The following is a 26675-nucleotide window of genomic DNA, read 5'->3' on the forward strand; positions in this document are numbered from 1 at the left end:
TATAAGGAAACCAAGGTAAAAGCATAGGCGTGGAAGTAGGGATGCGGGGGTGCTGCAGTATCCCCAGGTTTTATGCAGGGTGCCGGCTGCGCACGCGCAGTCCCAGCTGCTGGCCCCGCTCTGGCCTGTGGGTGAAGTCCTGGCTGCTGGCCCCATGCCCCGCCTCAGCTTGGGGGGTTGGGCGGAGCACGAAGTAAAAAGTTTGGGGATAGTTTTTGCTGGCTTTCAGCACCCCCACTATAAAAAGTGTTCCAGCTCCACTGGGTAAAAGTAAGTGTTCATTTTCAGCCTCAAGTGGAAAATGCTGGTCAATCAATATACCCAGGATTTTTAAATGCAAGCTAGCAGCTTCTACAGCTGGCTGCAAGTAATTAAATTTCACTTACTGTGCTGGCCAGCCGGACATCAGGATTTTTCTTAGGTTAGAGGGATGGAAAACTATGTAAGATATATTTTATTCCTTATGGTCAAGTCATTGAGGATTTGGAGATACTTTAAAGGCTTCAAATGAAAAATCCTATTTGGCCCAACAAGATGTAGAAAACTGTGTGGCTGAAGAAAATTCTGAGTCTTTGCTTTCATCCTTCAAAATAGAACAAAAGCCTCACTTTTGCACACACAAAACCAAAATTCAAGCATTTCAATATCCATCCGCATTTTCCCCTCAGAATAGTGCACTTATTTCATCAACATCACAGATTATTTAATTTAACCCTCTTAACTAGTCCCTGTGTCTTTAACATTATTCCAATCCAGAGCACTAATTATAGAACAGGTCTACAATGGTCTCCAGGGCTTAGTCTGGACAAGAGAAGACTGAGAGGGGACATAATAGTTTTCAAGTACATAAAAGGTTGTTACAAGGAGAAAGGAGAAAATTTGTTTTTCTTAACCTCTGAGGCTAGGACAAGAAGCAATGGGCTTAAATTGCAGCAAGGGCAATTAAGATGGACATTAGGAAAAACTTCCTAACTGTCAGAGTGGTTAAGCACTGGAATAAACTGCTAGGGAGGTGGTAGAATCTCCATCATTGGGGATTTTTAAGAGCACATTGGACAAACCTTGAGTGCAGGGGACTGGACTAGATGACCTCTTGAGGTCCCTTCCAGTTCTAGGATTCTACGAATGAGCAAATGGAGAGGAAATGTGCTCTTTGGGAACCTGCAGATCATGCTGGAACAGTGCTTGTGCATGATATTTCCATTCACAGTAATTAGCATTTTCATTTCCACTTCAATTGCATCAAAATTATTTTTAAAACTGAATTAGTATTGCAGTTAAACAAGACACCTTTTCTTCTGAAAATTGTAATCAACACATATCAGTGAGACTTATTATTCAGAATGTTGAAATACATAAGTAGAAGTTCTGAACAGAAAATTTTTAAAATACTTTTTCAAGTATTCATAGATGTAACTTGGATTTCACTGAGAGAGCACAGTATTATCTAATTTCTTGTTTCTTGTGTAAATAATAATTTGTCTAAATTGGTAAAATATCTTTCATAATACAGCTGTGTGCCTTCACAGTTTAAAACAAAAATGTGTACAGATGACCTATAAAGATAAGTAGATAATTACAGTTGAAAGTTGCAATACAGAAAGTGTTTTGTGAAGCTTAGAAGAGGCTCTGCATTATTTTCTAATACATTTTAGATCTTTAACAACTCTAAGTAAATGTACATGCATATTATTATTTACAAATGGAAAATGCTTTCTGTTGAACAAGGACAAATGTTAATATATCAAGGCAAATAGGCAAGATACTATAGCACTATTGATACTATAACAGCTAGTGCACACAGCCAAAAGTTAGATAACCTGGGTTCTATTCTTGGCCCTAACATTGGCTCACACTGAAGCCAATGGCAAGACCCTAAACCTCTGTGTGTCTTAGGCCCAGATACTGCAAGAAGATATGAATGTGCTTAACTTTACTACTGTGAGTAGTCCCATTGAATTCAATAAAGTTAAGTACTTGCAGAGGTGTTTGAAGGTTTGGAGCCTTAGTGTAGAGCAGTAGTCCCCAACCTTTTTCGTCTGGCGGGCGCCACACGATGAGCCACGGAGAACCGGGGCGGTGGACGAGCATCCACCAAAATGCTGTCGACAAGTGGCGTCATCCAGAGGTGGCATCGCCGAAATGCTGTTCCAACACCTCTGGATGACACTGTTTGTCAGCGGCAAGTAGAGTCATCCAGAGGCGTCGCTGCCAAAATGCCGTCGAATTACAGTGGCGTTTTGGCAGATGCTTGTCCGCCGGTCAGTACGCAGGCGCACTTAAGATGCCCTTGTGGGTGCCATGGCATCCATGGGCACCGCATTGGGGACCCCTGCTGTAGAGGAATGAGGCTTTAATTTCCTCATCTGTAAAATGAGACAATATTTCTTTATCTTTGTAAAGCATTTTGAAGTCTTCAGGCAAAATGATATTTTTCTTAAAACAAAACAAATTAAATCTCCTTAATTGTTTGTAGATATACTGTATGCCAGTAAACAAAACCAAAACCTTTAAAAATGTTTTGGGAGAACAGGACTGCCAAGTGTCATGCATTGCACCTGACACTCATACATTTGGCAGCCCTGACTGCATTCCTGCAGCCCAGCTGTGATATCAGCTGTGGCACAGGCTCTGTGGGCAGCTACTTTGCCTCCTCTCTCACTGCTCCCCTGGCTTGATCTGAGAGGGGAAGGAACAACCAGCAACAGTGACAACAGCAACTGCAGAGACAGAGGATTAGAGGATGTCAGTGCCAACCCTGTCCCCAACCTCACCGCCAAACCTCTTCTCAAGCTTCCCCTTCAACCATCCCCAACAGCTCCATGCTTTTCTCAGATATCCTCTGCCAACCCTTCTATCCCAGCACCCACAGACACCTTGACCTTGGGGAATCATCTCAAGAAAGTAGTTCCATCTTCACACTCATTCTGTCTTTCCTCTTACTGCAGAGGCAAACAAGACCACAATGCACAGGCGCCTTTAAATCAAAGATAAAAGCACTGATTACCAATATATAGTCTTGCAAAATTTTACCCACCTATATGGAGTAGTAACTTTTCTGGGACAAGTATTACCAACGTCAACAATTTCTGCAGAATATAAGCTTTTCCCTTTTAAAAAAAAATTGTGTGTGTCTGTATTATATATGTAAAAATTTGCAACTTAGTAAGTTGAAATACCAGAAATCTTGAGAAACATTAAAAAGTTAATCACTTTCAGAGGCACGAAGTGGAGTTATTTTTCACTGAAAGTGGCTACCTAACTCCCAGTTTCAAATTTAAAAATCTTCCCTTTTACTTCTAGAGATGTAGTCAACATTATTCAGTTTCCACCACAGACTAAATTATAGTGAAAACAAATCGGGGGGGGGGGAGGGGGGAGAGGAGGGGAAATAGCTGCATAAAACAAATTACTTTATATGATTTCTTTAATACGTTCCATTTTCTGGTTAGGAAACAGTAAGAATGGTTTATTTGTTTACTTTAAAGGCAGAGGAAAAATCACAGAATCATCTGAGCAATTGGCTGAACAAGAAGTAGGACTAAGTGAACTTGTAGGATCTAAAGTTTTACATTGTTTTATTTTTTGTACATAATTCCACATATTTGTAAGTTCAACTTTCATGATAAAAAGATTGCACTACAGTATTTGTATTAGGTGAACTGAAAAATACTATTACTTTTGTTTTTTAGTGCAAATATTTGCAATACAAAATAAATATAAAGTGCGCACTGTACATTTTGCATTCTGTGTTGTAATTGAAATCAATATATTTAAAAATGTAGAAAATATCAAAAACTATTTAAATAAATGGTATTCTATCATTGTTTAATAGTGCGATTAATCCCACAATTAATCGCAATTAATTTTGTTAATTGCTTGACAGCCCTACAAAAAACTTACATAGCCACAAAGCAGGAAAGGAGCCTTTCCACTTGCATGGCCTGCATAAACAGAACGGAAATGCCTTCACTCAGGTGAATTGCAGGGCGTTTTACAAAGGAATGAGCAGCAGTATAGTACAGCTGACCCACCAACACACTAGTCAGTGGAACTGACCATCCATGCAGAGAAGGAATTTAGTATTGCGTTTTCCTTTTGATCCAAGTGGCTAGTCAAATTTTGGGCCCATGGAGATGTTCTAGTTCAGGGATCGGCAACCTCTGGCACGTGGCTCGCCAGGGTAAGCACACCCTGGTGGGCCAGGCCAGTTTGTTTACCTGCCGCGTCTGCAGGTTTGTCCGATCGCAGCTCCCACTGGCAGCGGTTCGCCGCTCCAGGCCAATGGGGGCTGTGGGAAGCTGTGCGGGCCGAGGGATGTGCTGGCCACGGCTTCCCGCAGCCCCCATTGGCCTGGAGCGGTGAACCACGGCCAGTGGGAGCCGCGATTGGCCAAACCTGCGGACATGGCAGGTAAACAAACCGGCCTGGCCCGCCAGGGTGTTTACTCTGGCGAGCCATGTGCCAAATAGTTCTGATCCCTGCAGGGCTTTGGAGCTGTGCTCCACCTCCGCTCCAGCTCCAGGCAAAAACCTGCAGCTCCATTGCTCTGGAGCTGCTCCGCACTCCAGCTCTAGGCTCCACTCCAAAGCCCTGGATCCCTGTTGTAATTGGAAGCAGAAATTGATCGAGTCTGGCATTTTCTTTGATGCAATTTTGTTTATTGTGTTTATGAATGCAGAAGGAATCAAGAACAAAAAGGAGCAATTTCTTACAGCCCCAAGTTTTTTTAGCCAACAGACCCAAAAGCTCTCTAACTTTTTTTCCAAGGCCACACTGTCTTCACAAGCTACTACTCCTAGGCTTTCTTGTATTATTCACCCTTTGTTTCTCTCTCTCTGTTCTTGACTGTCCATTTCTGTGTGTTCTCTCATACACCTACCAAAACAATACTCAGCCTAAAAGCTCCTGGGTAGATTCACGCACACCTTTTGTCTTAAGTGATATTTATCTTTACAGTTATGTTAACTGCAAGGTGAGTTCACACTTACCAACCTCAATAGGTTTTTAACCCAACTCATAACAAGTTTCTCCTTTAAAGGGCTGTAACATTTTGACTGTCCCCATGCAGGAGCCCTCAGCACAGGACTAGTGCTAAATGCCACAATCTAGCCCTCCTAGTATGTCTACATTGAGATAAAAAAGCCACGGAATTTCAGAATCCAGGTCAGCAGACTTGGGCTTGAGGGACTAAAAATAGCAGTGTAGACATCAGGCTCAGGCTGCCGCCTGGGATCTGAGCTCCTTCTCTCTCGCCTCGGCTCCAGCCTGAGACCAAAGTCTATTCTGCAATTTTATAGCCCCACAGACTGAGCCCTGCAAGCCCTAGTCAGCTGACTCTGGTCAGTTGTGGCCACGCTGAAGGTCTTTGATGCCAATGGTTTGGCAAAACTTTCAACTGTGGCTTCACTGCCAAGAGTACTTCACCTGTGAAAGAGAAAGAGCTCTATTCATACTGCTACTACTATACTGATTGTGTTGCATTAACACAACATATGCTGGCAGGCGCACCCTCCAACTTTTCCACACAGAACAAACAGATTGGTAAGAAGATTGTTACACAGTTACATTAGCAATAACAACTACAAAATTAAGGCTGCAAATATTGTGCCATCCTTAAGTTTTTATGTTATATTATGGGAGTGCCATTCATGGTTCCTTAGTTAAGAATGAGCTGAGTTTTGCCATTAAAAGTAGGAATTAAATCACATTGTTATATGTATCAAAATACAGCATATCCTCCTCAAAATAATAGTATGTAGTCTTTAGGCAAATAATTAATTTTATGAGACCTCACTAGTAAATCTGTTAGTTGATGACTTAAAATAATTTTAAAAGGGTCCGTTAATAAATTTAGCACCATGTCAGGCCATTTTTAGGTTAAAGTAAACAAACACACACACACACACACACACACACACACACTAAGTAGGCTGAATTAACAGCACCTCCTATTATGGTTACCTAACACTTCCCTTTATAAGATTCTGTTTTGATTTGCTTATAACTTTGCAAGATTTCAACCATTTGGGCTGAACTATCTCAATGTAGACATACTATGTAGACATACTAGAAGGGCTAGATTGTGGCATTTAGCACTAGCCCTGTGCTGAGGGCTCCTGCATGGGGACAGTAAAAAATGTTGGGTATCTGACTCAGGCTGAATTCTCTTTGGAAAATTTCAACCAAAACCGTTCAACTGTTTCTGACAACAAGACGAGGGGGGAAAATATGTTTTGCACTACTTAAAAAAATTCTTGAGACCTTTTCTTTGAGTAGTTCTACAGTCCGTAGGTTTTTGAACAGGGATTTGTAATTTGGAAGTGGTGTGGCCTTTGTTTGCTGTCCATGTGAAAATGTGCCCAAATTTGTCCAGGTTATAAACCTTTGAAAAATCTTAGTTCACATATGTTCAGTAGAGAATTCTTAGAATTTATCAGCTAAAATTTCCAAATTGTCCTCACTGAACATGCTCAAATCTCTCACAGTTACTAGTATTGACCACACTCTGCACACACCATCCTCTCACAGAGCAACAGAGCATGGTCCATCCCTTCGCAGGTCCTAGGTATGACCAATTGTGTATGTGCCAGTCCCAGAGAGCAACTAGAGAAGTATTAATGCAATTTTACAAGCACCTATAAGACCCTATCTGGAATACTGTGTACAATTCTGGCCGCCCATGTTCAAGAAAGATTAATTCAAATTGGAACAGATATAGAGAAGAGCTACTAGGATGATTATCAAAATGACATTAAAAGAGCTTGGCTACTTTAGCCTAGCAAAATGAAGGCTGAAAGGGGATATGGTTATTCTCTGTAAATACATCAGAGGGATAAACACCAGTGAGTGAGAAGAGCTATTTAAGCTAAAGGACAATGCTAGCACAAGAACAAATGGGTACAAACTGACCATGAATAAAGTTAGATTGGAAGTAAAAAGAAGGTTTCTCACCATCAGAGGAGTAAGATTCTGGAAGAGCCTTCCACTAGCAGTATTGGGCACAGGCACTGACTTTTGTTTTTGCCAGTGGATGCTTTTGAAGAGGCGTGTGTGTTTGGGGGAGAGGGGTCTGCCAGTTTTGGGGGGAAAGAGACTGAGCAGGGGCAGGGCCTCAGGGGGAAGAAGCCAAGTGGGAGCAGGGTGCTTTTTTTTAAAAATAAACCTAGGAAACTACACACACAATAATGTTAAAAGAACATTATTAAGATTGAAAAGTCTAGCACTCAAAGTTAGGAAATTCCAGAATTAAGGTTGCCTGTGCAACTTCAATTTGGCCCTCTTGTGCATAAGTATATGTAATAATTAGGATACTGTCTTTAATTACATAATCTTGAACTATTATTTTTCCTTTTCTATATTTTGAAGGGAATTTTCTTTTACATAAAAAAGAGGTTGAAGGTAAGTTTGTCAGCTATTCAGCTTTTGACCAAATAGCTTATGTTTGGATACTGTCCCATTCTTGATAGCACATAATGCCACCTATACAATACTATTTAAAACATTGCTTAAATATATCACTAAACCATCCATACCTCTGGACTTCCCAATGCATCCTGCCTTCTATTATTATTTATATTATAGTAGTGCCTAGATACCCACAGAGACAGCCTTGTGGTAGGCACTGTACAGACCAATGATTAGAGACAATCCATGCCTCAAAGTGTTTAACACCAGATGCAACAATTGGGTAAAGCAAACAAGTAGGAGAGCGAAAGGGAGGATGGACAGGGAAACAGTAATATCAATGTGGTTAGCAAAGAGGCTTAAAGAAGTTCTCTCTGACACACTATACAAAAATTAAAACTTTGAAACACATACAACTTCAGTGTCATACAGAGATGTCTCATAACTCCTTGTGTAAGAAATAACTCTAGCCTAAAGCCAGGTGTATACTAAAAAGTTAGGTCAACCCAGCTATGTCACTCAGGGGTGTGAAAAATCCACAATCCTGAGAGATGTAGTTAAGCCAACCTAACCCACAGTGTAGACAGCACTCTGCCACCTCTTGGGGAGGTGGATTAACTACAGCAACAGGAAAAACCCTCCCTGTTTAGTGAGTGTCTATACTGAAGCGCTACATATGTGCTGCCACAGCTTTTCTCGTGAAGACATAGCCTCACACTACCTAGATCTCTTGGTAGTCTATTATTTGTAATCTTTACAACGGTGACAGAAACAATATAATCTTCTGGTTTTGAAGGGGAGAGGATCTTTACAGATATTTATTTTCCTGATTCATAGAATCATAGAATATCAGGGTTGGAAGGGACCTCAGGAGGTTATCTAGTCCAACCCCCTGCTCAAAGAAGGACCAATCCCCAGAAAGATTTTTGCCCCAGATCCCTAAATGGCCCCCTCAAGAATTGATCTCACAACTCAAACCACTGAGCTATCCCTCCCCTACGTAGGGTCACCATCCAATCAGTCATGTTGGTAGAAAATGTGAATATATTCCCCCTGCCCAAAATGCAATAAACAAGTTTTCAAAGAAAAACAAGTAACAACCTAAGATATCACTGCTTTTAACATTCATTCCTTGTTGGTATTTAGAAAATGCATTTAATTTATGCTTAAAACATAATCACGGGGGAAGAAGGAAATTGATCATTCTGAACACTGTATCAAATGCACTTTTTTTCTTTAATTCTGTTAATTATTTACTGTAGTGAGAAGTGGTTAAGAAAGGACTGTGATCTATGAATATTTCATAGAGGAGACCTGTAAAAACAGAGGAAAGAGGACATGAAAGAGGCTAGAAAATCAGATACTGGCGTAATGGACTTGTTCACCTTCTGTGGACCCAAAAATACTAAGTACTGTATATCCTACTGGAAAACATATTATAAAAGTAAATCACAATCTAAACAATGTTCAAAATATTTTTATCAAGCACAGACCCACTAGATAATGCATGTTTTACGAGCCAATTACAAATCAACAGACAAAACAATTAATATATTTCAAAACAATATTTTCCCCAAGTTCCTTTTACTACTTTTATAAGCTTTTTTTTGCATGCCTTGCCACAGCAAGTTGAATGAGCTTTGATGCTTGTCCTGAAAAGATCACTGGCAAACCATCACCTAACACAGTCCGAATTCAAGCAGTTAATGAGTATCAGAGCTAAAGTGATTAGCACTACATTTGGAGAAAAAGCTCATGTGAAAATACACAACATCAAAGCCAATGATTCTTGACATCATGTCTGCAGAAGTACAGTGTTGCCTACTTTTGCAGTTTTATCTCAAACATCAGGATAACTGGCATTTTCCTTAAATCCATTTTTTTCAGCTGCTACAGTCAGGTGAATATGTGAGAATCTCAATCTTTATTTGAAAAAATTTGCTAGCCCTCATGGTTCATAAAAAAAGTATGAAGATGTGAACTCTGTAAACCGAAAGCTTCAAAAACCAAAATGCAAGTAAACAGAACCCAAAATGTAATTTTAACATTTCATGATTTTTTTAATGTTTGGGACTGACAATGATGGAATTATACTAATGTAATAGCTGAGTTTTGAAAGAAAAGATAACAAGTGGAAAAATAAGTATTAGATATGATAACTGTATACCAATTTTTAATGGATAAGGAGTGTTAGGACTATGCCCCCAGTCTTCCATAAAAATATCCACAGGTTTAAGAGCTGAAATATTTTAAATGCATAAACTTGCTTCAGACAATTTGTACTGAAAATTCTGCACCTGTGTCACAAGCAGTAAAAAGTGTCAGATTATGGAGCACAAAATCATTCCACTGATACTTAAATATTGAAAGAAACCATCCAAACAAAATGTTTTTTCCAGTGATGACTGAAACTTTGCCTTGTTTTTAGGTTAATTAAATTAAATTAATGTGTCTGCCCCAAAGACCTCACTGACATATCAAGTACAGGGAAGGAGGTTCTTGATGTGAAAACAGGTCAGCATGTCTCCCAGTGACGACACAGTGGCCGAAACCAGCAGAAATAAGAGGTGAGCAGGTCCAGATGGGAAAAAAGTGGAGGACAGGGGAAAAAATATCATGCAATAGTTACATTCATTTTCCTCACCCCAACCTGAAAACCACAAGATGCCTTCCAAAATTGTTTGATTATTTAGTGAACATGTCTAGCAGTTTGCTCTATCAAATGGATCTAGCATACAGAATGTAGGATTCTCTCCGTTTCAATAATGACCCTTTTGCGATAAATTACTTGCTCCCTATAAATCAATTGGCTATATTTCTACTCTGATGTAAGTACTAAAGGAATGCTGTCTTGTAATATTTGACAGGGACCTTCTCTAAGCATTTATCTTCACTATTGTCTGTTCACAACATAGATTTAAAATGTTCTCACTACTTTCTTGATCCTACTTCTTCACTGCTGGGAGGTGAACCATGTTAATTCCAACTCAGAAGGGAGATTCAAATTTACTTGAGATTCAAAAGGGATATTCAGGCACCACTGTATATAAATCACTGTGCTGTGCAAGATACATTTGAGAGTACTCCTATTGACTTAATTCCCTCAAGTATCACCCTTAAAAATGAAGCCAGCCTGGAAGTAAAAAGCAAACACTTGAGCTTGATAATAAAAAGTCTCAAGAACTGTACGTGTACCCATCAACTCTCCAAATACTTTAATTAACATACAAACTAAAATTAAAAAATTAGAGTCTTCTCATTTCTCACAAAACTGAAGAGATTATTAGACAGTAATTCCAATATATGCATTCATAGAGAACTTCTTTAAACCTCTTGCCTTCCAGTTTAAAGGTACAAGGGGATGTTTAAGAAAATTCTCTTATTACACATTAGATGTGGCCCCTAAGAAAGATATAATGAAAAATTAATCAATCCCTTAAACAATTTTCTGAAGATCTCTATGCATTTCTATATTTTTTCATCACAATATGACTTGCCTTGGGCTAAGGAAAACTGGAAAAGTTCTCTTAATAGTCTAAGGACTAGAAACAATTAAAAGGTGCTAGTAACTATGCCCAAGCTGGAGGAGGGACACTGACAAAAAGAGGGAAGAGTGCTGAGATGCCACTGGTTTGGTGCTTTAGAAATACAAAACAGTAAACCAGTTCAGATTAGATAGACGATGCCTATGGGGAAATGGCATGCTGAATGAATTTGATCCAATACTTTATTAATAACTTTATTAACTTTTCAATGAAGTGTTTAAATTCTTGATCTTAAAGAAATGTTTTCCCCAAGTCCTTTACGCTTTATTTTAATCATGGAAGAAAAAACAAGAACAGTGAAAAATTACCATTACCACCAGTTTGGTGTTTTACATATTTTATTATCGCCCTGACATGGAAAATGCAATTCCAAATCCAAAACCGTACCCCATCTACTCAAAAGTCTTGCCAGCTTGGTTGCTCGATTCTTGCTACATAGGCTTTGTCAGTAACAGAAATTAAGTATCAGTATTAGAAAAACCATTCTATATCAAAAAGATCTGGATGCTGAAGAAGTATTATATTATATCAAATAGGAATGTTTTTATGAAATCCCAGATATGGTTCAAATTTGGTTCCATTTTTACAAAATGAATCAAATATACTTGGTTTCAATTAGGACCTAGGTGTCAACAAATGGTCTGCTTTCTCTCCTTTTCAGTATTAACATGGGAGAGAGAAGATGAATTATTCCTTTATTATTTGCATTAACTACAGAACTTACTGTAGCAAATATTAGACAACTGCTTGATATTATATTTGACATTCACGACTCAATGAAAAAATCTCCCTTCACTCTGCTTATATCCTACTTCGTCATGATACTAAAAATTCTCCAAGGATTTCAGTTAAAAAATTGCATGGAATAAGTTAATTTACTATAAATCACCAATCCTTCGCGGTCTGAAATTGAAATACAATTTAGCAAAGAATTCTTTTAAGCTAGCAGGTGTCATTTTTGGTACCTATGGTATCCTGGTGCTTATTGACCTTTCAGTTTCATTTGATATCAACTGTTTTTGTAGTTTAGTCAGAAGGAACAGAATTTTAGAGACTGAACTGACCTTCCTCTATTACTGGTAGAAGCCTGTGACATTAGGACTACTGTACCCCTTTCAGGAGTCTGATTTGTCTTGCGTATCCCCAAGTTTCACCTCACTTAAAAACTATTTGCTTACAAAATCAGACATAATAATACAATTGTGTCACAGCACACTATTACTGAAAAATTGCTTACTTTCTCATTTATATTATATAATTATAAAATAAATCAATTGGAATATAAATATTGTACTAACACAGGGATAGGCAACCTATGGCACGCATGCCAAAGGCGGCACGTGAGCTGATTTTCAGTGGCACTCACACTGCCCGGGTCCTGGCCACCGGTCCGGGGGGGGCTCTGCGTTTTAATTTAATTTTAAATGAAGCTTCTTAAATATTTTAAAAACCTTATTTACTCTACATATAACAATAGTTTAGTTATATATTATAGGCTTATAGAAAGAGACCTTCTAAAAACATTAAAATGTATAACTGGCATGCAAAACCTTAAATTAGAGTGAATAAGTGAAGGCTTGGCATACCACTTCTGAAAGGTTGCTGACCCCTGTACTAACATTTCAGTGCATAGCATATAGAGCAGTATAAGCAAGTCACTGTATGAAATTTTAGTTTGTACTGACTTCGCTAGTGCTTTTTCTGTAGCCTGTTGTAAAACTAGGCAAATATCCAGATGAGTTGATGAACCCCCTCTGCTTATCCCCAGGGTTAGACATACCCCTGGTTGAGAACCACTGCTCTATTTCACCCATATGTTGCAAATTCAGTTGCAACTCTATTTCAGTGTTTTGTTCTAAGTTGCAGCTCTATTTCAACCCTTTACTATTGGGTTGTCTGAAAACTTTTGCCTCACTGGACATATTAATCACCAGTTTCCTTGAAAAACAAATATATGAATTAAACCTTAGTCTTCACTTTCAAATTCCCCAGTTAGTTAAGGCTTTGCCAAATATTTAATTCTTGACTTTTGGCTGCACAATGATGGTAAGATGGAATTTTCAAACTTGGTATAGATGGACCAATGTTGGATTCAAACATTGCAACAATTACATGGTCTGAAATAAAGTCTGTATACATGATACAACCAGAACTGTTAGCTTAACTACAGACAATATGGGAATATTCCCACACTGTTGCAAGTTTAAAACAAAATGAACCAATTCTGCACAAAGATAAGCAAAGATTTTCTGTGTATTCTGATTAGACACAACACATTTTTCTTAACTGTCATAATGATCTACGTTCTAATAATGGGTATGCAATAGCTCAAATTTACATCTCCCATTTATCCACTAATGGAATTTTTATGGCTTTCTCAAACAAAATTTTAATAAATATTTACAAGTACATATCTTAATTACTAGATTATAAAATAGGTAACTAGATCCTTGCATTGCTCTCTGTACTAGACTACGTATTCGAGTTTCTCAAAAAGAAAATAAAAAATGTCAGATTTATTTTTTCTTTATTCAGAAAGTTCCAAATCTATATGTGTGTTCAAACTTTAAAATGGCTCTATAATTAAAGGAAAACAAGAAACTCCCACCTTTCCAGCAGTTTTAAGCACTTCTGCGTACAGCTTGTAATACATAACCTTCACTAAATGCTACCAGGTAGGATGCTTGCAACTTACTATATATGACTGATGAAAACAGTGCTGCAGATGTAAATTATCCCCAGGTAATTTACAGAATGATACTAGGATTGTCCTCTGCCAACATTTGGTATCCTGTAAACCAGGCACATCACAAAGTCTCAGCTATTAAAAAAACACGTTTTCCTCTGGATGCGACTTTTCTTGCCTTCAGAATGGAGATTTTCACTATTTTTACAGATATATATTGTAAGTCAATATTGAAGTCAAGACTGTTTCTTTTTTTTTAAAGAAAACAATTTGTTGGTGCCCATCAAACCTGGAATATATAAAGCTAGTCTCTTAAGCTTCTCAAGAGCAATATAATTTTGTATGGTGCTTCAATATGAGGTGGTTTTGGAAATACGAAGCCTTTAGTGATATTATATGAGGGCACTGAATTATGCTGATTGCCTTACTAGCCAGACTGTTATTTATATATACATAAGAGTAGCCCAAGCAAAAGAACATGGAGGCCCTGGGTCAAATCATTTTACTCTCCTCATTCACTTATTTGTATCATACCACTATATTTGGCACTAATTCTTGAATTTAAACTTTATATTTCCTGTACTATTACAGAACAATTGGGCAAAATGAAGATAACATGAAAGCCTTAACTCTGAATTTCCTTGCTTTCTTACAGTTAATCAGCATTTGCTAATCCTTTTAACAATTTTCATGAGAAAAATATGTAGGGGAGAAGGAACAGATGGGGGGTAATTTAAAAAGCACAGTAAAGACAAACATGCAACTATAAAAACCTCAGATCTCCTGTCAGATCTCACACACTAAATTGTGTCAGTCCAGACTGTATTAGGTCAGGAAACCTCATGTTACTTTTCATAAGACCAGGGGTATCAGCCTTGTTGCACCAACAAATTAAAGTCAGGGTAAAGGTATTCTGCTTCCTTAAATATTCAGTGAATTTTCCACTGGTATTCTTCATTTGCTGTCTTGAACTATTTGTCTGTGTTCCTGTATACAGTTAAACTACTGCTACATTTCAATCAAGAGGTGGCATTTCTTCATATAGGTATATATTCTAATACAAGTACATTATACTGCATTTACTTTAAAAATGTCTTGCCTTTCAAAAGTTACTCAAACTTTGTGAAACGGGAATTTCATTTTGATTATACATTACTAGTGCTTAATGGAACCTGTGCATGGAAAGCAGTACTTAGAAGAGAAATTAATATACAGATTTCTTGTTTGAATCAGTTTCAAGATATCCCTCGGGTAATTCTAACATATTCATTGTTCTTTCCTCCCTTTTTGTTTCACAAAGCTTATGAAAAGCTCCTGGTAAGTGTAATTTATTTTCTTACATATGTTAAAAAGTTCTTTCCTTTTAAGTTTAACCATCTTTGAAAAATTTAAATATAGAAATTATACACAAAACAGCTCTCATTTATGCTCCTTTTAGCACTACATTGCTACTAACTTTAGGAGTCACAATGCTTGAGGGTAGTTTTAAGATTTTTTCCGAAAAGAGAATGGCAATTACTTTCATTTTCAATTCCTTACTTGTTGTTTTGATCTCAAAATGTGTTCCCTCTTTTTAGCTGTTATGTACGGTACTTAAAATAAATGGAAACAAAACTTTGAACTAATTCTACAATGACAAAGCAAAGTGCGCAATTTTAAGAATGTAAAGATCAATAGCAAGTATGTTACACCAACTTGAGCACATTATTTACTTGGGCATTTGAAAAGTGATAGTTGCAGTTTACTTGTAAGTATAAAATGGCTAAAGATTAGTTATTGAGGTGAATAACGTAAACAGATTTTCAGTTCCTGTGGGACCCATCCAGCAAAATATTATTTCCAGAATTTCAAGTAACATAAGCTTCAGAAGTAGCGATACAAGGGGAAGGTTAGTCTGCCATGAAAGACAATGCAAAAATGACTTCTCAGAAGCAAATTGGAGATCAATTGAGGAGATGGTGGAAGGGAACAGGGAGGAGGGAATCATGGAGAGTAACTTTCATGAGAACCTGTGTGGGTGAGGAGGGGGAAAATGCTTTCAGGGTGACCAATAATCCATATATTCTGTTTTTGTAACTCACTCCAGAGAAGAGAGAGGTGCCCTACTATCTTCCTCACGGGGATTAGTATTTTCCTCTTAAAAATCAGGTAAACTTTAACCAACACTTCCTCCTCACTTTTTTCATCTATCATGGCTAAAAAAAAAATAGATTCAGATCAGTCAGGGGCAGCCCTATACATCTGGACTATTCCCTCCTTACAACGTTTTCTGAAGGACTACGTGAGTATGCTCAAGGAGTTCCCCCCAAACCATGATGACACTATAAAACAATCTAGGTAAACCAAATACAAACTCTGTCCCAAAGAGTACAGATGCAGAATACCCACTTCACCTTTCAAAATAGGGAATCTTCTGCAGCTACAGAGCTTGAGAAGATTGTTTATCTCCCTTAGGCCAGCAGGAAGATAAGAGGTTTATTTCAGCTGGATTGGGCCTTATGAGTTTACACAGAAGATACTGTCAGGCTTCAGAGGGGCCAGGAAAGATTTGGGGACAGATCCTGTCCCATGTCAAAATCCCTTTGTGCTCCTCCCAAAGCTGCTCTAAACAGGCAGTTAATGATTCCTCCATGGCGGGAAAATCCATGAGTAGCATAAACTGGTGAAGCAAGCTCTAGGCTGTTTACCTTCTCTTTACACTGAGGATACTGTAGCTTATGTCTAGAGCCAAGAAGTCCCCCGGTCAGCCCAGTAGGATGGGGACAGAACAGTGTCATAAAACTGCTTCCTCTCTCCACCCCCAACCTCAATTAGGGAAAGCACTGCTCTGGCTCGCCTGAAATTTGAGCCCTTGGATTTCAGGAGCAAGTTATTCTTTATTAGTATGTGAACACAACACAAGATAGTCCTTCCTAGTCTATATTTATTTTATTCAAAAATTCCCAAACTTTTTCTTAGTATGGACTACATCTTGAGAGAGAGATTTGGACACTTCCCCTTCCATTAACAATCACACAGACTGTCTGCCTTTTCATTCCCAAACAAACATCATGCCTATGCTTAGGAAAACATTGATTGTATTGTAGTGGTCTTGTAGTTTAACACATGAAAATTGGGTGGGGAGCCTGCAACATCTGGCTAGATAACTCTTTGTAATTTCTCCTGAAACATACTAAAAACACTTGTTAAGATTATGGTGGTTAATAAATTAATAACTGGCCAACTTCAGGAACACCTGATTGTTTTCTGTATTTTTCAGATCCTGTCCTATCCAGGTTTCAACACAGAAATGGCACTCATACTTCAGAACAACAGACAGAAATCAATTATCCACACTAACACAGCTAGATTACTGATTGCCTTCAACACCCTTGACAATGAAGTATTGCCAACCTGCTAGGTGGAATCACACTGAACTGGTTCCACTCATTCCTCCTGGATAGGTCCCCAACGGGTGGCAATGAGCACCTCGTCTTCTTCTACCAGGTCCTACCCTAAAGAGACTATCAGGCTCAGTCCTGTCCTCTCCATCTAGTTCAACAATCCAGCCACTGCAAGAGACTGAGAGATGTACTGTGGACTCCAATACCTTCAATATGCAGAAGATACTCAATCTTTACTTCTCCATAAAAAAAATGAAGACTCTTTCCTTAAGGACTCAAATGCCTGACAGGGAAACACGATGAATAGCAAAAGGCTCAAGCTAAACCCAGATATAAAACAATCCAGATGCTGCTGATCTTTACCACTTTAAACTATACTACCGGTAATCTTCAGTGCCCAGCCTTTGATTCTTGTTTATATTATGCTTGTCTGCCTTTAAAAGGATTTGTTCCTAACTTTGTCTTCACTTTTTCCTGCTATAAATCGAATATGCTCAGTGAAATGGAAAAAAATTATCCGTGAAGGCAATTATTTCTAATAGACTAAATGAGGGTCCATAATCTGCAATGCTTCATGTTAGCGCTAATTTAATCTGTAATATTTTCCCTTCATATTAGCCTTTGTGACTGTGTTCCTGTCGAATACTATTTAGACCAAAAATCTCTATTTCCAAATTTCTTAATTGTCACATTTTTTTATGAAGCGGACTCAGTTTCTCCTCACAATGCATCAATACTTCATAGGTAATAAGATATCAATTTATAACACATACAACTCTCCACATAAAACACAACAAATCCAGTTGCATGGATGTGTATTTGAATCACAGAAATTAGAGGCATAAATATCTATCAGAGCATCAAGTCCATATACTTGCTAGTGGAAAAGGCAATGCTGATTAATAAAATTTGTATTTGAAAACTATCTACATGGTATTATATATATTGTGGCATATTCATTAAGCTATATTATTAGTGATTCTTTAATTTTTGAAAATAATGTAATAAAAATCTTTTGTGAATATGTCTATACTATAAACATGAAATTCAAGAAGTCCATGGATATAGTAATCACACTGGCCCAAATTTTCTAACATGACTAATGATTTGGGGTCCCTCAAAATTTTAGGTGCCTAATTCAAGATAGTTGAAGTGACCTGATTTCTGGAACTTGCTGAGCACCCACCCTCTGAAAATCCAATTCCTTTAAAAAGTGGAGCAAGATGGGCACTCAAAAACGGAGTCACCCAAAATCACTAGTCATTTTTCAATATGTTCTTGAATTAATGGCAGTCCTTCAGATATTAAATACTTGTTTGGCTCGCAACCAAGTTTACAGCTGTTCTCTAATACCAAATATTGTACTTCAAGAAACTGAACAACACTGGTGTACCATGCCAGGTTTTTGTACCATACTTAGCAGTTTACTTACTTCAGCTGTGAATCTACTACCTATGCAAGCATTTCTACAACTATTTTATTTACTACATGCCCTAATCAAAGAATGGCTATGCAGAGAAAAATATCACAAAATGTTTTACGGATATATACAGTGTATTATTCTGCTGCTTCAATCTTACTTACTATTTTCATTAATGACCCTGGCACATAAAGTAGGACAGTGCTAATAATTTACTGATGACACATAGTTGGGTGCCACTGTTAACATAGAGGAGGATCAGTTTATTATATAGGAAGAATTACATGTCCTTGAGGACTGGAGTAATCAAAATGAAATTTAATGATATAAATTGCAAAGGGATTCATGCACTTAGGGACTAATAAAAATTTGTGCTATGATCAGGGGCCTTATCAGTTGGAAATAAGAGAGGAGAAGAATGACTTGCATGTATGAGTCAATCTCAGGATGACTATGAGCCACCAATATGATGTGGTCAGGAAAAAGGCAAATGCAATCCTACAGTTTACCAGGTGAGATATCCCCACAGAGTTAAGGAAATATTAACACCATTCTGCTAGGCACTGGTAAGATCTCATCTGGAGTACTGTGTACAATTCTGGTCACCCATAGAATCACAGGAATGTAGGACTGGCAGGACCTCGATAGATCATGTAGTCCAATCCCCTGCACGGAGGTAGGACTAAGTGTTCTCTACACTATCCCTGACAGATGTTTGTCTAATCTGTTCTTAAAACCTACAATGATGGAGATTCCACAACTTTCCTAGTTAATTTTAATTTCCTAGTTAATTTTAATTTCCTAGTTAATTTCCTTATAGTTAGGAATATTTTCCTAATGTCTAACCTAAATCTCCCTTTCTGCAATTTAAGCCCATTACTTTTTGTCCTGTCCTTGTCCTGGTCAAGGAGAACAATTTATCACCCTTCTCTTTATAACAACCTTTTAGGTACTTGAAAGCTGTTATGTCCGTCCCGTCGTCCCGTCCCCCCGCAAGTCTTCTCTTCTCTTCTCCAGACTAAACAAACCCATTTTTTTTTTCAATCTTTTGCTGCTCTCCTCTGGACTTTCTCTAGTTTTTCCACATCATTCCCAAAATGTAGTGCCCAGAACTGGACACAGTACTCTAGTTGAGGCCTTATCACTGCTGAGTAGGGTGGAAGAATTACTTCTTGTGTCTTGCTTACAATACTCCTGTTAACACATCCAAAATTATGTTCGCTTTTTTTTTTGCGACAGTATTACATTGTTGACTCATATTTCATTTGTGATTCACTATAACACCCAGTGCCTTTTCTGCAGTACTGCTTCCCAGGCAGTCATTTCTGAGTTTGTATTTGTGCAATTTATTATTCCTTCCTAAGTGCAGTACTTCACATTTATCCTTATTGAATTTCATCCTATTTATTTCAGACCATTTCTCCAGTTTGCCAAGATCATTTTGAATTCTAATTATGTTCTTCAAAGCATTTGGAACCCTTTCCAACTTGGAATCATCCACAAACTTTATACTCTCTATGCCATTATACAAATCATTTATGAAGATATTGAATAGAACTGAACTCAGGACATTTCCATTGTGCCCTTCTAGCTTGATTGTGAACCATTGATAACTACTCTCTGAGTATGGTTTTACAACCACTTATGCGCTCAACTTATAGTAGGTTCATCTAGGCTATATTGCTGTAATTTGCTTATGAGAAGAAGTCATGTGAGACCATATCAAAAGCCTTACTAAAGTCAAGATACATCACATCTACTACTTACCCCTTATCTACAAAGCTCTTTATCAGTGAAGGATATTAGGTTCATTTGACATGATTTGTTCTTGACAAATGCATGTTGACTGTTATTTATCAACTTATCTTCTAGGTGCTTACAAATTGATTATTTGCTCCATTATCTTTCCATGTACCAAAGTTAAGGTAACTGCTCTATAATTCCTTGGGTTGTTCTTATTATCCTTATTAAAGTACCTATATTTGCTCATTTCAATATCCTCTAGGATCTCTCCCATCGTCCATGAGTTCTCAGAGATAATTGCTAATGGCTCAGAGTCCTTATCAGCCAGTTCCTTAAGTATTCTAGGATGTATTTCACCAGAGCCTGTTGACTTGGAGACATCTAACTTGTCTAAGTAATTCTTAACTTGTTCGTTCCCTAATTTTAACCTAAGACAGACAGACAGACACCAGTGATTTTTACTATGTTAGTTGTCCAATCATTGTTAATCTTTTTGGTGAAAACTGAAACTAAACATGTTCAAGAAAGATGAATTCAAACTCTAACAGGTATAGAGAAGGGCTACTACAATGATCAGAAGAATAGAGAGCCTATCTTATGAGAGCAAGCTAAAAAAGCTTGGTTTGTTTAGCCAAGGAAAGCAAAGACTGAAAGGGGATATGGTTGCTCTCTGTAAATACACTGGGGTAAACACCAGGAAGGGAGAAGAGCTATTTAAAATAAAAGAACAATACTGAATCAAGAACAAATGTGTATAGACTGGCCATGAATAAATATATAGGTTGGAACTTAGAAGAAAGTTTCTAACCATTAGAAGAGTGAGGCTCTGGAACAGCACTCCACTAGCAATAGTGGAGGCATACAACCTTACTAGTTTTAAGATAAAGGTATCCAGCTCTATTCTATGAATGGGATTATATTAGGGGGCTGCCTGTGATAGCAGGGAACTGAACTCTATTAACCCAGCATCCAGCCCTATATTCCTGTAAACTGAAGGAGTACCTCTTTGAAACAACATTTCCACAAATCCATGTTATATAAATGAATACTGGTACTCCGATTCTGCTTAAGAGTAAAGGTGAAGTTCACCCAAGAAAGAGATTCTAGGTATGTACAGAATGTACTGAGATATTATTCAGTAGTAGATACAATTCAAACCTATAATTGGTTAACAAGAGACTTTAAAAAACCCTCCTAAAAACAACCAACCAACCAACATTCGCTCTAGAGGGCTGACACTTAAAATTAAAGGTGGACAGTCAACATTAAAAAAAAAATCACATTACTTCTTATACCCACTAATAATAATCACTATTATTTCTTATATCCACTATTGTTAAAGGTAACACCTATAATTATTGTGATGAAGAGCTTAGATAAGAATTTCCTCCATTATTTTCAATTTGTTTACTTTGTGTGTTTAACAAAATATTGTGTACAGGCAGTTTCAGTGTACAATCAGTCAACAGTCATTTCTCCCTGTTTCTGTGAGTCTCACTTTTTTTTTTTAAATAAACATGGGAAAATGTGACTGTAAAATCATAAATTGGCTGGAGGTCAGGAGCACTACCATGAAACTACTTTTAAATCCATTTGATAAAAAATTAAGTGTCAAATTGATGGTGTTTTTTAAGTATCACACCCACACTGGGTCTTTGGTTTTTTGTTTGTTTGTTTTTAAGTTAAACAACACACTTGTGTCTTTTACAGATCTGTGTTGGTGAAGCTTTTCTTTTCAATGTCCAGTGCCACTCCAACCTGTACATACCATAGTGTATAAAGGCCACAAAGGACCAGAACACCCTGTTGTAGAGAGCATGCACTGAATGTTATGGAGCATTCTGGGCTACAGAAAGTTAAGAGTAGATCTAAGGACAGCTCTAACATATGTGAGGGGCAGGGCCAACCCATGGCACAGGCAGAATCTAAATACAAAGCCCCCTCTTCTTTCCCTCTCTATGGCTGCTCGTTCTGTTGCTGCATCTCTCCATTATTAGCAGTATTGAGATATATATATATATATATATATATATATATATATATATATATATATATATATATATATATATATACTGCTAATAATGGATATATATATATATATATATACACACACACACACACACACACACACATATACATATATACATATACACACACACATACACACACTGAGATGAAGATAATTATACTTTCTTTGTTTCTGCTGTTTTACTTTTTCTTATTCTTTTTGATTTTTCAAACAAAAATAAAAATCTTGGGCTTCAATATGATAATGGTACTTATACAAATGAGTGGACCAGCTTTCTTTAGAACCTCTAAAAAGTACCATAGCAGTATTGCCAGCACCAACCATACAAAAATAATGAGTCAGGTCCCCTTAAAATCATGACATTTTTAAAAATAGCAAAGTTTGCATTTTTTTTTTAGTTAGCCTTCTGGTTTTTGAGTCTTTGGGGCTCATATTTACAAGTTTTTCTATACAACCATGAAAACTAGCAACCTAATTATTTTCTAAATGAAAATTGAGAATCTCACATAATCACGACACTAGGCACTAGCGGTGTAAGAAAAACACAATATTACTAAACTTGCAAAAAAACAAACTCTGAGCGTCAGCAATGCTGAATAGCAATAGGACATGGTTATTTCCCTTCAAAATACATGTAATTTCCATTAATGTAAATAGAAATTAGACATATGCAATATAGTAGAACACATTCCCACATATTTTTGGATAAAATCTCTCCATTCATTTCACACCCACAAATTGCTGAGGAAATTAGGATAACAGCAAATATTAATTCAAGAATGATCACCTTACTTCACAAGCAATGAGCCTGTAAACACTCGCGCACATGCTTAACTTTATGCATGTGAGAAGTCCCATGTACTTCAGTGGGACTGCTGACAAAGGATATGCATAAATATTTGCAGGAATAGGGCCAAAGCACCTAGTTCTTAGCTGTAGCAATTATGCCTCTACTTTATGTAGAAGTGCAAGTCATAACATTTTACTGCAAACAAATTTATTTCTTTTATTGGCTAGCAGAAACCCAAGGAAACAATGGCAATAACTTTTAGCCTCCTGCAGATCTATAAACCATAATTAACTGCTTGTCCAATGTAATACTGTGCCTTTGGCAGGTGATTTAAAACTCACTTTGACCAAGCAATTAGTAGGTGTGCATTAACAATAAATTTACAGTTGCATTTTACAGACATTGGGACTTGAGGTAAATCAAGTAAAATTTTGTTTGAACCTTTAAAATATGAAGTAAGCTTCACATTTTAAACTAATTGCCCCTAGAACCATACATATAGCACTATACAAAAACAAAGCACATAAGCTTTTTAAATAAATTAATTTTGTTTGCTAGAAAGGAAGCACACAGGCTATATATTGCAAAGAATCATGATGCTCACAGGTCTTCATTGTTTGTTCAGAGCTGAATATGTATTTACTTTAAAAAGAAATCAGATTGCCTAAGAAAATGGAAAGATTCCTCACCCCTATGTGAACCCTGAAGTCTGTGGAGTAGTCATAAAAATAAATAATTGGGTGGCAAGAAGCTGTCTGTGGCTGACTTCAGAGATAAGTTTATCAGCAAGGAATGAGCAGTAAATAAAGAGTGAATAATAATTAATATTCATAGCACAAATACTTATAGAACACTTTTCATCCATAGATCTGAGAGTGCTTTAGAAAGGTGGGTTAAGGGACACCACACTACATACTTCCTCTCTTCCAGACCATATGAGGTTCATTTGTTTTCATTTACTGTAAATATTACATGTAGTCCAAAGCTAGATCATTGAATCTCTGTCCATTCTCCGTATCTGCAGTCACAGGAGAAATTACTCAACAGTTTTTTTTCACTATTACATAACTACTTTATACAAGTTTTGTGGTGGGGGTTTAAATTCACTAAATACTTTGTATAGCTTTGCTATTTTAATACCTGGATTCCTGTACAGTCACTCATCTATAAATAATACAAAAAGAGAAAAAAAATCACCTGAGAGATTGAATATCAATACTCTTTTTATGTTAATAATGTAGCTTTACAATACTTGTCCCATATAGCAACTACAGGTAAAGAAAGTGCAGCTTCCCAGAAAATTCATTCAGCTGCTGTTAATCAAAAAAGCAGGATGACACAATCAGTCAGCCAATAAATAAAGGATCAGAATAGAATTAGAACAGTAGGATAAAGGGGGGAAATGACTAATTTAATGCTTTATTGATCTTCCCTATATCACTGTACAATGTGAAATGACAAAAGGGTATATATTCACCTCCGCTATAAACTTCATAATTATAATATTTAGAGTCTCTCCTCATTTGAAAGTCTTTCCATGTCTCTCATAATAGACCTTTTTCATTTCTGTATTACCACTTTTAAGATGGGGTAATCAGAACTTACTACAGAATTCAAGGTGAAGATGTACCATCAATTTCTATGAAGTTTTTAGTATTGTTCTCAATCCTTTAACACCCTAACATCATGACTCCTTTTACAATCACAGCTGCAGAGAAATTTTCACGGAACTGTGCACAGTTATGCCTAGGTCTTTTCCCTGAGTAATTACTGTTAAACTGGAATCCATCAGCGTGTATGAGTAATTCAAATCAAAATAGTGTATGTTGGAAGTCTTGTTTACTCTAAATTTCACCTGCATTATATTGCCAAAATAAAGGTCCTTCTTAAGTTCCTTGCTGCCTTTTCTAGCTTTGATGAACTTAAATAATTGTATCATATGCTCTTCTTTTCACCTCACTGTTTACTTCTAAAGACCAATCCCAGGACAAAAACTTGGGGAACCCACTATCAACATCCTGCTGCAGGTGAGACACCTCAATATTTATGGAAAAATACTAATAAAATTAAGTTTAAAAATATTAGGTCACTAAGCTTGCCTATCCCTTTACTGAAACTTACAATATATTTATCAGGTTTCAGAGTAGCAGCCGTGGTAGACTGTATCCGCAAAAAGAACAGGAGTACTTGTGGCACCTTAGAGACCAACAAATTTATTTGAGCATAAGCTTTCGTGGGCTACAGCCCACTTCATCGGATGCACAGACTGGAACATACAGCAAGAAGATGTTTATACATACAGAGAACATGAAAAGGTAGAAGTAGCCATACCAACTGTAAGAAGCCAATCAATTGAGATGAGCTATCATCAGCAGGAGAAGAAAAAAACCCAAAGCTTTTGAAGTGATAATCGAGATGACCCATAGAAGGTGTGACGATATAGATTCATAGGGAAATAGATTCAATTAGTGTAATGGCCCAACCATTCCCAGTCTCTTTTCAAACCTAAGTTAATTGTATCTAATTTGCATCTTAATTCAAGTTCAGCAGTCTCTCTTTGGAGTCTGTTTTTGAAGTTTTTTTGTTGTAAAATTGCCACCTTCAAGTCTCTCACTGAGTAGTTAGAGAGGTTGAAGTGTTCTCCCACTGGTTTTTGAATGTTATGATTCCTGATGTCAGATTTGTGTCCATTTATTCTTTTGCGTAGAGACTGTCCGGTCTGGCCAATGTATATGGCAGAGGGGCATTGCTGGCACATGATGGCATATACCACGTTGGTAGATGTGCAGGTGAATGAGCCCCTGATGGGGTGGCTGATGTAATTAGGTCCTATGATGGTGTCACTTGAATAGATATGTAGACAGAGTTGGCATCGAGCTCAGAGTGAAATGACTAAGCAGAAGGATGATTTCTTACCTGTCAAGTACCTATCAAACAGAGTCCTTTAAATACGCCTATATCACTGCACACTGTCCCACAGTTTGTTCATTCCTATATGTCACTACAGTTAATGATAGTCTATTAAACTGGAGCGTAGCAGGCAGCAGGTCACTAAGAATGTAAGCTCTGGATGTGGGCTGTCCATACCTGCTAGAACACAGGTAGAAAACCCATTATCTAAGCTGCCAAAAAAATACATGTAACCCTTTTGGAGTTTAGAGAGCATGGCCCCTATGAAATCTTTTTCCTACGGGGGGAGGAGGGCGTGAGAAAAAAGGAGGGAAACTCCAGGGGGGGCTCTGGAACTCGGAAGGAGAGAGAGGTGGCAGCAAGCAGGCCCTCGCGAAGTGAAGCAGCAGAGAACCTGCCTGAAGCCTGAGAAGGACAGGGTGGCCGATCGGGGACACCCCAGGACAGGAGCCAGGAGGAGCACTGTGCCAGGAAGGAATTGCCTGAGAAAAACAGGCTGGAGCTGGACCCAGTATCACAGCTGCCCAGAGCTGCACGGGGCTGAGAGTACTGGGGCTTGTGACTCTGCACTGGGAACAAGGAGGGAGGTTGCTAACAGGGGCAGCTCTAGGCATTTTGCTGCCCCAAGCACGGTAGGCAGGCTGCCTTCGGTGGTTTGCCTGCGGGAGGTCCTCCGAAGTTGTGGGACCTGCGGCAGTTCCGCCAAAGCCTCGGGACCAGCGGACCCTCCGCAGGCAAGCCGCCGAGGGCAGCCTGCCTGCT

The 26675-nt window shown here is 37.8% G+C and overlaps 1 protein-coding gene and 1 long non-coding RNA gene across 3 annotated transcripts in view; one reads left to right on the plus strand and one right to left on the minus strand.

Annotated features, from left to right (window-relative positions):
* Positions 1–17782, plus strand: part of LOC123364258 — a 52380-nt gene extending 34598 nt beyond the window's left edge. The window contains exons 4-5 of the long non-coding RNA XR_006577050.1: positions 14939–14955; positions 16898–17782. This is a non-coding gene — a long non-coding RNA (uncharacterized LOC123364258). The remainder of the gene's footprint in view (positions 1–14938; positions 14956–16897) is intronic.
* Positions 1–26675, minus strand: part of PLCL2 (phospholipase C like 2) — a 191645-nt gene that overhangs the window by 98322 nt on the left and 66648 nt on the right. The window lies entirely within an intron of this gene.

This window comes from Mauremys mutica, chromosome 2, assembly GCF_020497125.1.
Source record: "Mauremys mutica isolate MM-2020 ecotype Southern chromosome 2, ASM2049712v1, whole genome shotgun sequence".
In the NCBI taxonomy this organism is placed as follows: Eukaryota; Metazoa; Chordata; order Testudines; family Geoemydidae; genus Mauremys; species Mauremys mutica.